At 39.5% G+C, this 12,001-nt stretch overlaps 1 long non-coding RNA gene across 1 annotated transcript; it reads right to left on the minus strand.

The window, feature by feature from the left end:
- Positions 1 to 7,706: 7,706 nt before the first annotated feature.
- Positions 7,707 to 10,122, minus strand: LOC111949282. Its single transcript, XR_002875292.1, has 4 exons — positions 10,052 to 10,122; positions 9,218 to 9,370; positions 8,939 to 9,030; positions 7,707 to 8,244 (listed from the first exon to the last, which is right to left on the minus strand). It is a non-coding gene; the product is annotated as an uncharacterized LOC111949282 (long non-coding RNA).
- Positions 10,123 to 12,001: the final 1,879 nt, after the last annotated feature.

Genomic DNA, 12,001 nt, shown 5'->3' on the forward strand with positions numbered 1-12,001 from the left:
GGTAGAGAGAAAAGTTTGGGTTTGGAGTCACAGCCAGGAGTGGTGGGATACTTATGTGAGTGGCTTCATTGATACAGAATTTATCAGTTACTTTATAATGACCAGATCCACCTTCAATTACGTCTGTGAGCGCCTTCAACTAACTCTGTCACGAGAAGAGACATGTCTGCGGCAGCCCATAACAGTGCAGAAACGCGTTGGAGTTGGACTGTATTGGCTAGCAACAGGCACGTGCTATCGTACGATAGCTAACTTGTTCGGCATAGCAAAGTCCACAGTCTTCTCCATTGTACGCGAGTTCTGCGAAGCAGTACGCCGTGTCCTCATGCCCCAGTACATCAAACTGCCCAAAGGGGATGACCTGCAAGAGGTCATTGAAGGCTTCTAGCAGTGATGGGGTTTCCTGCAGTGTAGAGGAGCTATTGATTGGAGTCATAGTGTCATGGTTTGGGTTTGTTTTGACTTGGTTTTTGTTTTATTTCTTGTTCTGTCATGTTTGGTTCTGTTTCCTGTTTTATTTTGAAAGGTGTTCTGTTTGGTCATGTTCCTGAGTTTTACTTCCTGGTCCCCATCTGCCCTGATCGTGTTCAACTGTGTCTTGTCTGCCCTGTCTGTATTTAAGTCTCGTCTCTCCCTTCCTCTTGTGCTGGTCTATTAACGTCTTCATGTCCTAACGTCGTAACGTCTCGTCCATGTGTCTTCTGCCATGTTTCATGCCACGCCACAGTAGGTTTAGGTCTGTTTGGTTATCCTGCTCTGCAGCGCCTTTTGTTTGTCCTATTAAACCCTCTAGTCTTGGAACCGTTTGCCTCCCGTCTCTGCATCTGGGTCCTACCTGCTCTCGAGCCCCTTCCCCGTGACACATACCCCTGTCATTGCTCCAGAGGATAACCAGGATAATCATCGGTGTTGGCAAGAAATATAGATATTGTATTTTTATAATAGTTTAAAAGTACTATACTTGCCTCACTTTCTTTTGATAGAACCATACATCTGCAAGAATATTATCCTTGAAAATACTGTACATAGGAAACTGTACACTGTTCAGTAATTTAACACCGTCTTCCAACAGCTTCACCAACAGTTATGCTGGATGGCCAGGGAGTGTTTATGATGCAAGGGTACTCTGTAATTCCCATGTGTACTCACTCGCAGAGGGAGGGGAGCTTTTTCCACCAGTGAGTAATCCAGTAACAGTGATTTATAACCTATACAATGTCTTTAATTATTTTTTTGTGCTTTTAAATCTTAAGGGCACTGAGGAGATGATGGGCGTTCAAGTGCCAATCATGCTGCTCGGTAACCGGGCTTATCCCCTTCGAAGCTGGCTGTTAAAAGGATACTGTGACACAGGGACCCTGACAGCTGAGCAGAGGAACTTCAATGAGCGCCACAGCAGAGCCAGGATGACTGAAGTGCGCTTTTGGCCGACTGAAGGGCCGGTGGAGGTGCCTTGCTAAAGGGCTGTATGTGGACATGTCCCTCGTCCCCACCATAATCGGCGCATGTTGCACACACCACAACGTGGGTGAAATGCACGGGGAGAATCATGAAGAGGCGTTGAAAGATGGGCTGATGGAGGGGGATTTGTAGATGTGCAGCCATCAAGCGTCATAAGTACTGACTCAGCTTTTTTTAGCCAACGTTGAGCCACAAACTGGCTGTCACAACTACGAGGTCGTTAAACATTGAGGTCAAAAAGTACAAAATGTTGATCTGTTCATATAATTGTTATAGTGAGTTTCAATATATTGAAATGTGTTTTAAAAATCTTGCATCATTTTTTTTATTTTACTTGACTTGTGTATAAAATAAAGTTGAACTTCATGCTTTTAAAAGCTATCCTATGAGATGTTTCATGTGTAGTTTTTAAGTGAGTTCCTTCTCATTCAGTGTTGGATGTATAAAAAAATGAATTAAATGAAAATATATTTTATTTAGGCCTACTCTAGGATTGAATGGGATGCTGGAGCCCATTTCAATGCACAATTGACATAAATAAAATGAAATAACCTCAGGACATGTATGACTTTATGTAAACTTTTAAGTCAAATTATCCGAAAAATCACAGTTAAGGAAAATAAACTGGCCTTGACAGGACCAACTACAAACTAGTAATTTGTTTAGTTTTGTGCTCCAAAGACATTGCAACATATTCAATTTTCCAAGAACAAAATCAAAATAACTTTGCATATCAATAACCTTCACATTTCAACCTGAACATTGTGCAAAACCATCATTAACTGGCATTAATATTTTAGAACCATTCATAAACTTGTAAAGCGGGTTTCATCATCTTTAGACTGGGAAGGTGGCTGATCCTCGTTGTAGAAGGCCTGTTTAGCTTGAGTATTTCCCGGTGCCTGGAAAAATGAGTGAGAAGAGGATGTGGATGTGTATTATTGAAGGGCAGTGGTTGATTTAAATCTTGAAAAAAGGGCAGGGGCTGGGTGGTATATGGAGAGGAAGCCACAGGAAACCGTGTGGAATGATGAGTAGGATGAAGAATTGAGCTGTAAACCTGAGAGGGCTGAATTGGTGCTTGGTAGAAAGGTGGCTGTGGAGGCTGGATTGATCTCTTCATAAACTGTTATCATGGCGAAGATTTTACGTTCATGCTCATGATTAGCTGCTTGCGTCTTCAGCAAAAGATCTGTGTCGTCTTGTTTAAGGGGACTGGTGATCTTGTCGGCAAACACCTCCAGCGTTGCCTCTATCTTTGAATTTTCTTTTTCTGCTCTTAGCAGTAGAAGCTGTAAAATAATAAATCAGATCAAAATAAGGATTACCATGTTTTTTTTTAGTACAACGGTAAAAATGCCAAGCATTCCAATTTATATCTAGTAATAATAATATTAATAATCACATTTGTTATTTCTTTGTCACGTTTAACACTTTTGTTACATTTCCAGATAACGCTTTATAATAAGAGTCCTTAATAAACCATTTATAAGAATTCAGTTTAAAACCTTAAACACCAAGATTTAAGTAAACTTTAACAGTTTCGTAACTCCATTAACTAGAATGTTGCTTTAGCACGTTGACATATTAGCTAAAAACTAATACAATTCTTTACTCAACAAACCCCCTCCATTTTCCCGTTGCAGGGTAATTAAAAAATATTAAACTCAAACGTGCAAAGAACCTTCTGGTAAAAGCAGAGCACTATTAGTCCGTAATCAGGATTACTCTGAACCCCACAACAATTTAACCTGAACAGAAACGGAGGCCATGTGCAGAGAATAGTGGTGGAATATACTGTAAAGATAATGAAACTTAAAGGGTAATAATGTTAGGCAGGGGAATGAGGGAAGCACCCTGACGAGGAGCAGGCAGGGGTTCCAGTTAGTGATGGCCCGTTTGACACACACGCTTCGGCACGTTTCACCTTTATGAAGCACCTTTAATCGAACCTGCAATCTTACGATCATGGGTCGACCGCCCTACCGATGCACCACGGCTGCCCTTATTATTGCCCAGATATTTCCGCCCTATTCGTCCTCGGATACGTTGGGGTTTTTTTTGGTTGTTTAAATTTGATCCTTAATCCTCTTTTTTAAATATATTTTGTGGTTTAAGCCAATCAATTTATAAAGTGGCCACTCACATGCCTCTCTGGTGACCCCATGTCCAACAGTCAAAATTTGACAGATTGTTTTGTAGCCCGTTTTCAAGTGTAGAAGGTCTGGCCTCACAACAAGCTTACTGCTGAGTGGTTTCCATAGAAACGTTGACTTGGACCCACTCAGACCAATCACTGCTTACTGACATTGTCTGGCTCCAGCATGGCAACATTTGTATGGCAAAAAAAAAAGGCGACATAATGACTTGATTAGGTTGGAGCTGGAAGTGATTGTCTGGGGGTGACGTCACACTCAGTCATTCCACTTCTCAGATATAATCAGTGGTTTGAATCCAAAGTATTCATATGATTTCAGACTGATGCATAGGTTGAAATTCTGTTTTTAAAGTTTACTGCAAACAGCAAGTAAGTTCATCAAGCGCGTGGATGATTTTCAGACTCATTGACAGGTCCGATGACGTGAGAATGCTCCTTGAGCAAATGAGGAGGAGCACAGCCCTCATTGTCCAGAGGCTGGGAAATGCAGGATCTCCCGTCCCTCATGGTTCCAGAAATTCCTGCAGCCCAAGTGTTTCTGCTGAGTCAAGGGCATCTGTTGTAGCTGTGAGGTGCTCTCTCAGTGGTGACACCGTTTTTCATGACTGAAAGTATCGATAGGAAGAAGTTTTGTGTTTCCTTGTTCTTCCTCCATGACATCCAGATACACCTCGTCTTCACCTGTACGACATCTGCATTACACCCCAATGATGCCATCTCAGCTGTTGCACACCCCCAGTCTACCTTCTTCCTCCAGGTAAGACAATGTTCACAGAGACCTGACTCGCCTTTTTCAGACCTTACAATGTTCTGATTGGCAGTGGAAGAGGTCCTGTACAAAGGAGAAAGAAAGAAACACCATGGTCCTCTTTTTGTCTGCAAGGACCTGACACACTGTCTGTAGCTAAATTAAAATTGATTTTTTGCACATTTTTTAAATTGATTTAGGAATGATGGAATATTTTATGTTTTTAACTACAGAACAGACAATGAAGAAGATGCAGACCTTGCTGCTGCAATATTTGAGTCACTCCAGGCAGATGTAGCAATTGAAGAGTATGTTAACATTCCCTGCTTTAAACACCGTTTGTTTGGTCATGAAAAACCTTTACAAGTTTGTGGAAACTTAATTCTTCAGCAAAATTTGGGAATTAAATTTGACTTTTTTTTTGTTTTGGCAGGCCGCCTATTCTTGATCTTGAGGAAGGTGAACAAGAGTAAGTGACAGTTTAGTTTCATTTTATTTCCTGCCTTCTTTCATTTAGTCAACATCAAATATGCTAAAAGTGTAGTATGAATTTAGAAGGCATTGTGTTCTAAATTGCAAACTGTGGGCTAAAAAGAAATTATTTAAGTTGGACAGACAAGATTTGGCATCCATTCTGAAGGACCTCCAAAGCCAAGGTGGATGAGGGACCTGCCCCCCCCTCATAGCTACATACATGTGACACGGGATTTGGTTTTGGAGAGCGCCTTCAGGGCACTCTGAAGACGGCGCTTTAATCCTCGCCATCGGATTGACATTTTTATGGACAACTCTGGACAATCTGAGGGTGCTGTGATGATGGAGGGCCGACCCGGGTAGGTTTAAGGTTTTTGGTTGTTGCCGTCAAAGACCGAATGTTCTTTAGTGGGAGCGAAGACGGCAAGAGCCTAATGGTATCTTGGGGTACCTAAACTGTAATGCCTTTAATGATACTAAAGGAAGTCTTTCTAGTGTCTTGAGTCAAAGGCTATGTCCGAATTCCCTACTCACTATTTATAGTGTGTTTGCCATTTTGTAGTTCTGTCCGAATCTACAATTCCAAAATTGAACACCCTTCTAATTTTCCAGAAATCGTTGTGAAAAACCAGTCTGCATTGATTCTCTCTACATCGGCAAATATAGACCACAATTTTTGAGAAACACAATGTGTTCCAATGTAATGGTTTAATAAACCATCCACATTTTCATCATCAGAACACAGTGGATTCATTAATAGTTGCTAAACGCTCATTGAGAGATTTTAATGTCATGCAAATCCACATTACATTTGTGTTTTTCATTTCAGAGAGAAGCAGGCCGTTGACTCTTGGGCAGATTCTTGTGTTTTCTTCAGAAACGGACACCATTCCTCCACTGGGATTCCCCGGTCGCCCAACACTTACATTCATACATCAGGAAGGAGTTCCAGGAATTTTTCCAGGGGTGAACACGTGATGTTTCCCTACATCTGCCTTTGCACTCCAACTACTCTGCTTTTGTGGAGTATATGGAGTCGGGGATAATCCAGTCCTCCACTTTGGGCCTTGTCTAATTGTTCTAGGTGTTCTCATTTTCAGTTTTCACCTGACCTGGTCCTGGAAGAGCGGAGGAAGATGTAGGATATAAAATGTTGGTATTAGTTTAATGATTGCTTATCTGTCTTTAAAACTTCTGACAAAACTTCTTAGATGAGTTATCTTCTCAAATTTTAGTAGGTCGAGTTACTAACAATGGAAATAACAGGGCAAATCTTGGGATGGATTATGATTTGTTTTCCTTTCTAATCTGTTATGTATTTATTTGACCACCAGATGGCACTCTCAGGATCAGTGTATTGCTCTTTTTGGCTCTCTCTGAAAGCTATTGAAAAAAAATAGAATGTTTACTTCAAACCATTTTTCTTATGAAATACTGAGCATCTCATTGCAAAACTTTCTTATTAAAACATTGCAAAACAAACCAGATTGTTTAAATAGGAAATTTTTTAGTCCTTTATTTCTTCTTGCTAAGCATTTAGTCTTGGGTTTGATCTAAAATGTTCTCCATCTCATGCACTTGTTCACTTGTTGACGGTCCCTGGGAGACACCACTGCAGATCCATGATGAATGTCTGTCGAATATCCAACATATATATAAAACCAAGTTCCACACTCTATGGAACATTTAGGATCCTTAAAAGAATGTTTTTGGCGTATGCCACAGAACAAAGTTTAAATGCTATATTGGCTCACAATACAAACCTGTCATGCGCACAACAATGCACGACCCGGGGGAGTGAGAGGTAGGTGGGTGGGTTGTCTTAAAGCAGCCTGGTCACTAATAGAGACCAGTGACTGATCAGCAGTGGGCTGCACGGTGGCGCAGTGGATCTCCGGCTTCCTCCTACTGTCCAAAAAACATGCTTCATAGGTTGATTGGCAACTCTAAATTGACCATAGGTATGACTGAGAGTGTGTACATTCTACCATGCGACAGACTGGCGACCTGTCCAGGGCATCCCCTGCCTTTGTCCACAATTGGCCGGGATAGTCTCCGGCAGCGCCGTGAACCCGAAAGGGAAAAACGGTACAGAAAATGAAGGATGAATGAGTGATTGGCATAGAAAATGTTAGCGGAGCTACACTGAAAAAAAAGATCTGTTCGATTTACTTAATTCAATAGTGGACAGTGGTTGCACACAGATGATTTGCTTTCACAGCAACTTAAACCATCAAGTTAAATTAACACAAGTAAATGTCATTCAACAAAACTGATTATTTTGTGTTAAAAATATGTGATTGAGACATGTTACCACAATGTAATTTGAGCTCTTGGATCAGTTTAATTGGTCACAATTTCATCACTTTATTTCAACACTATTCAGTAATGTTTACTCCAAAACTATTTGCTTGCTTAAATGCAACTTATTTTTCATATTACAATTTTGAATTCTATTCTAATGTCAGATATATCAGACCTTGAAATTAAATATGTATTGTTTTATCTAATATAACTGCCTGTAAGAACTAGTAATATTTCAAAACAATGGTGCTACCATTAAAAAAATTATTAGTTATTAAAATAAATCATTTGTAGAACTGCAAATACCTTTCTGTTAACCTTCTGGAATTGTTAACATTACTCATTTTTACTCAAATAAATAAAAAATAACAGTTGCATGTCAAAGCTTTATTTCAAAAGCCACAGCACAAAATACAGTCAAAAATACAGCAAGTGTCAAAAATTTCAACACTGGTATTGTGACATCATGATTCAAAACAGCCTTAGAAGTATTAAAACTTTTTTTTAAACTACAACCTTTTCAGATTGCGTACAATCATCCTTTTTCACTTGGAAAAACAAAATTGAAGAACCATACCAATTAAACAGAAAAAAATGGCACTACGTTTCCATGGCAGGTAAACAGTTATAACCATCCCACAGAATAAACACTACACTGAACAATGTGATCGTTTTTGGGTTGCTGATCATTCACCTACAAATTCAATGTCCAAAATGCAAGAGGGCGTATGTGAACTATAAATGTCCTCTTACCTTTAGTTAAACATGTGACGTGCACAACAATGATCTCTCCTTATTGAAGTTTTGTCTTTAAGTTTTGGGCTTTTCTCGAGAGTTCAGTCGGATCCAATTCCATGACCACCTTTTGAATCACCTCAAAAGTGTAGGGGAGCTGTGCCAGGTAACTCATGTTGAAGCAGTAAAAAAGTCCAAACAGCATGGCTGTTGCAAGGGCCACATTATCCAGGTCCTGAAGTATCACCACACCTTCGATGATGATGCCAACATCAGGAAAGTCCTTGCCTGGTGTCTCCCTGGCAACATAGACTCCCACTGTTGTTTTCTCAATGGCACTGAGAGTGGAGACATCAGTCATGTCCTGGGCAAAGAAAATATTATTGAAGATTGATTTTTTAAACTGATCTTTTGAATGCAAAAGTTAGGGCTGCACGATATGAGGAAAACTCGCGAAATGCGATATTGGTGATTAATATTGCGATAACGATATAATTCGCGGTATATAAACAAATAGCAAAACAACCAAAAACATAATTTCCGTGTTCACTGCAACAGTTTAAAAATTAGACTCCAAATGACCCACGTCGACGTAGGAGGCAAACATCAAACATAAAAGGGCTCATCTGATTGATCAACAACGTAAATGGGTCCTTCCGATTGGTTAAATGCATAAAGGGATTTATTTCATTTGTTCAATATTTCAAGCTGCCATGAGATTGTTTTAGCACATTTAAGGTAAACATTTATTGCGATTTTCGCCGTCTTTTGCGGTATGCATATTGCACAGCTTAATGTCGCGATAACGATAAATTTGCGGTATATTGTGCAGGCCTAGCAAAAGTACTCATGCTATAGTTTAAACATGTGAGCAGCATAGTAAATTATTGTTGCCAAAGATTCCCTGCCATCAATACCACATTTGAAAAGTCAAAATAAAATCGACAACTTCTAGCTCAAATGAAGAATATTAAGCTTTACAATTGTTTTTAGGATCACAGAGTGCACTGAGTACATTTTAAAATGTAGCAAATCAGTAATCTACTTACAACACTCACCATGTACTCGTGCACCAAGATGTCAGGATTCTCCTTCAAATAGAGGCAAAGTCCTTTTTAATGAGGGACTCCCTTCTAGCATCCACGTCATCCTTAATACAAAAGAAAATACAGAAATTTGAACTCAAATTTTCAATAGACAGTGAATATGCGTTAAAAATTACAGATCATCAGTACTGTCAGGTAGAGGAAGTCGTGATTTTGAAATGGATTTATTTATACAAGTCTTACTGACTGCAATTTAAACTTGATAGTTAAACAAGTTTGATAAGTTCTTACCATCATCATGTCTGTCATGTCTTTCAACATTTTGCCCTGCTTCCCCGATGGCTTTGCAAACACTCTCAGCAGACTTTCAGACAGAAAGTCAAGCTGCGACAGAAACCTTGACTGTAGAGGCATGGTTGTAATGCGCTTGAACTCTGCGTTTATCTGAAATAACATGAAAGCATTATCAAGCATTGTTTTTAGATGAACACATCCTCTGCGACAACTTGTCAAGGCATAATTTGGTAATTTGGTATAGAAGTTCTACCAAAAAATCATTGATTGCTTTGCTTGGCACACAAGAAAAATGTTCTAATTTTAACAACGCTGCTGCCAAACTGTGCTGGATTACATCTGGTAGGTCGCTAAGACCATCAGCACTGCTACTTGGTTGAGCATCCTCAATGTCATCATCAGAAGCACTGGAAGCAGAATCTAGGGCAGCAACAGTTGCTGATATTACTATTCCTGGTTTAAAATCTTTGGATGAGTAAAAACTGTGTTTCCAGCTCTTGTGGGATTTAAAAGATCCTAAAATATTTGTTTCAAAGTCGCAATGCAAAAACATACAAGTTACAACCTCATTTTTTTTCAAGTGTGCATTAATATGAGTCCAGTAATCTCTTTCAGACACAAGATCCTTACAGGGACACAAGTGGCAGCTAAATATACATCTCTCTAAATGATGGTGGCTAGTTTTAATAACATGACATCTATTCAAATGAATTAATAGTGCATTCCACGTTCTAAAAGTGCATGGACAGCTTTCATGAACACATGGAATACGAATGTTATTCCCATAATGCCCATGTCTTACTCCATAATGCTTCAGAAGGTGGGACCTACTTTGAAAAACTGAAGGGCAGGCCTTGCATTGCCACATTCACTCTGTCACTGGAATACTAGTAGCACTGTTCACTGTAAAGTGGGAAACAAAACATGATTAACTTATAGTGAGGACAAAATGGTGTTTAACTCAAAAATACATTCCTGAGATAAACATAACTCATTTGTCGCTAATTTGCAAAGCAACTTAAAATATATGTAATGCATTGAAAGCCTAAAAGCAAATACAACTTCTTGTTCTTACCACAAATACTTGAGCCCACGACTTTTCAGCTGACTCCAGGTGAATAGATGACTCGAGTTTGTCAATCTGAAGCAAAACAGGGGAGGAGTAATTAAAATAATGCAGCCGACTAAGTAAGCACTTAGCAAGGACAGAGTTTTAGGGGCACACAGAACATTTTTTGTGAAGGATTTTGTTGTTGTTGTGTATGTAACTGTTGCCATGGTGACTCAGCGGTTGCCATGACTTCTGTGTTACGCAGCATTTTTAGTAAATGTTAAGTTTTATCACAACCCAGCAGTAGCGTCTCATTCTCAACATAACAAGATTGTATTAGAAACTGCATTTATTAATGAGAAGAATGACACTTTGACTTTATTATCGAAATTAACTTTCCTGCTCACCGCTTGATGACCGTAAGGGCAAGGGAGCCGCTCAGCTCCGTGTTTAAGACCCCGCGTCCAGAGAAATTAGCTGGTGGGAGGACGACTCGGACCACGGCTGGATGAGTCTCGACACTTTATTTGTCCACAATTTACACTCGGCATACAGTATCCAGCTACAACTTTTCAGTCTTTTTAGCTACGCGCCCCCGTTCTCTCTCGCTTTACGCTGCAACCCGCCCCTTCTCTCCGTAAGGGCTACGACACTCTTATATTAACAACACTAAAGTGCCGTTAACACACAATGTAAACCACGATTAATTCAAGAAAAAAAAATTCACACATAAGACCAAAATATGTTAGGAGCGCCAAATGTGACGTTGACCGCTCCTGCTCAAAAGACAAATTCAAATAAAACAGAGTGATAACGTCAACTTATTTCAACGTTAACGTTATGTAGTCACTCTTGAGACATTAAGCTACATTTGGCTCAGATTTTGTCACTATTTAATAAAAAATTCAAGACTTACCGGGAAAGTTGTGGTGTGACGTGTCGTACCACGAGGCATTGGATTTGACTGAGATGGCTGCCTTCTTTTTCCAACAATCCTTAGCGCGCGAGAGGAAATCCCGTGAGGTATCCCGATAATTAGTATTGCAACATAACCGAGTTGCTTCATTCCAAAGTGATCTGAACAAATCTATGTGCAATCTTATCATTTCATGTAGATTATACATTGTACAGTCACATTTGACTCGAAAACATGTAGAAATTGTGTTAAATGCACCAGATATGCTTAGATTAATCCAAGAGACGGCTGTCTCCTTTTTTTCAGTGTAGCAGCACACTGTTCTCACTCGTCTACATCAGTTGGTGAGAACTCAGAATTGGGAGGGGCTGAGGGGAATCCAGAAAGCAGGTTATGTGAGTTACCACGGTTAGTTTGAGGCTAAGGAAGTTGATAACCTAAGCTTTTGGTTCCAAAAAATGTTTGTTTCAGGGTATGTCAAGTTGCCAGAGCAAGTCATACTCTGAACATAACCTGGTCTGGACCAGGATAGTTGAAGGATAGTTTGTTTTCAGAGAGGTGAAGCAGCATGGCGTGTCCATTTGAAGATGATTTAGTGGATGAAGAAGCTCAGATATTACTTTTTCCACCATGAGAGGGTAATAAGACCACGTATGGATGTTGGAAAAATAAACTTTTAGTTTGATCTAACTTAATTATTTGCTTTAGTTAAGATAAATCAATTATTTATAGTTAAGTCAGCTTAAAAATAACACATAGTTATCAGACAGACATTTTACTTTCATTTAAATTCTATTAAGTAGGTGTAACTTTG

The sequence above is a fragment of the Oryzias latipes genome, chromosome 18 (assembly GCF_002234675.1).
Source record: "Oryzias latipes chromosome 18, ASM223467v1".
Classification (NCBI taxonomy): domain Eukaryota; kingdom Metazoa; phylum Chordata; class Actinopteri; order Beloniformes; family Adrianichthyidae; genus Oryzias; species Oryzias latipes.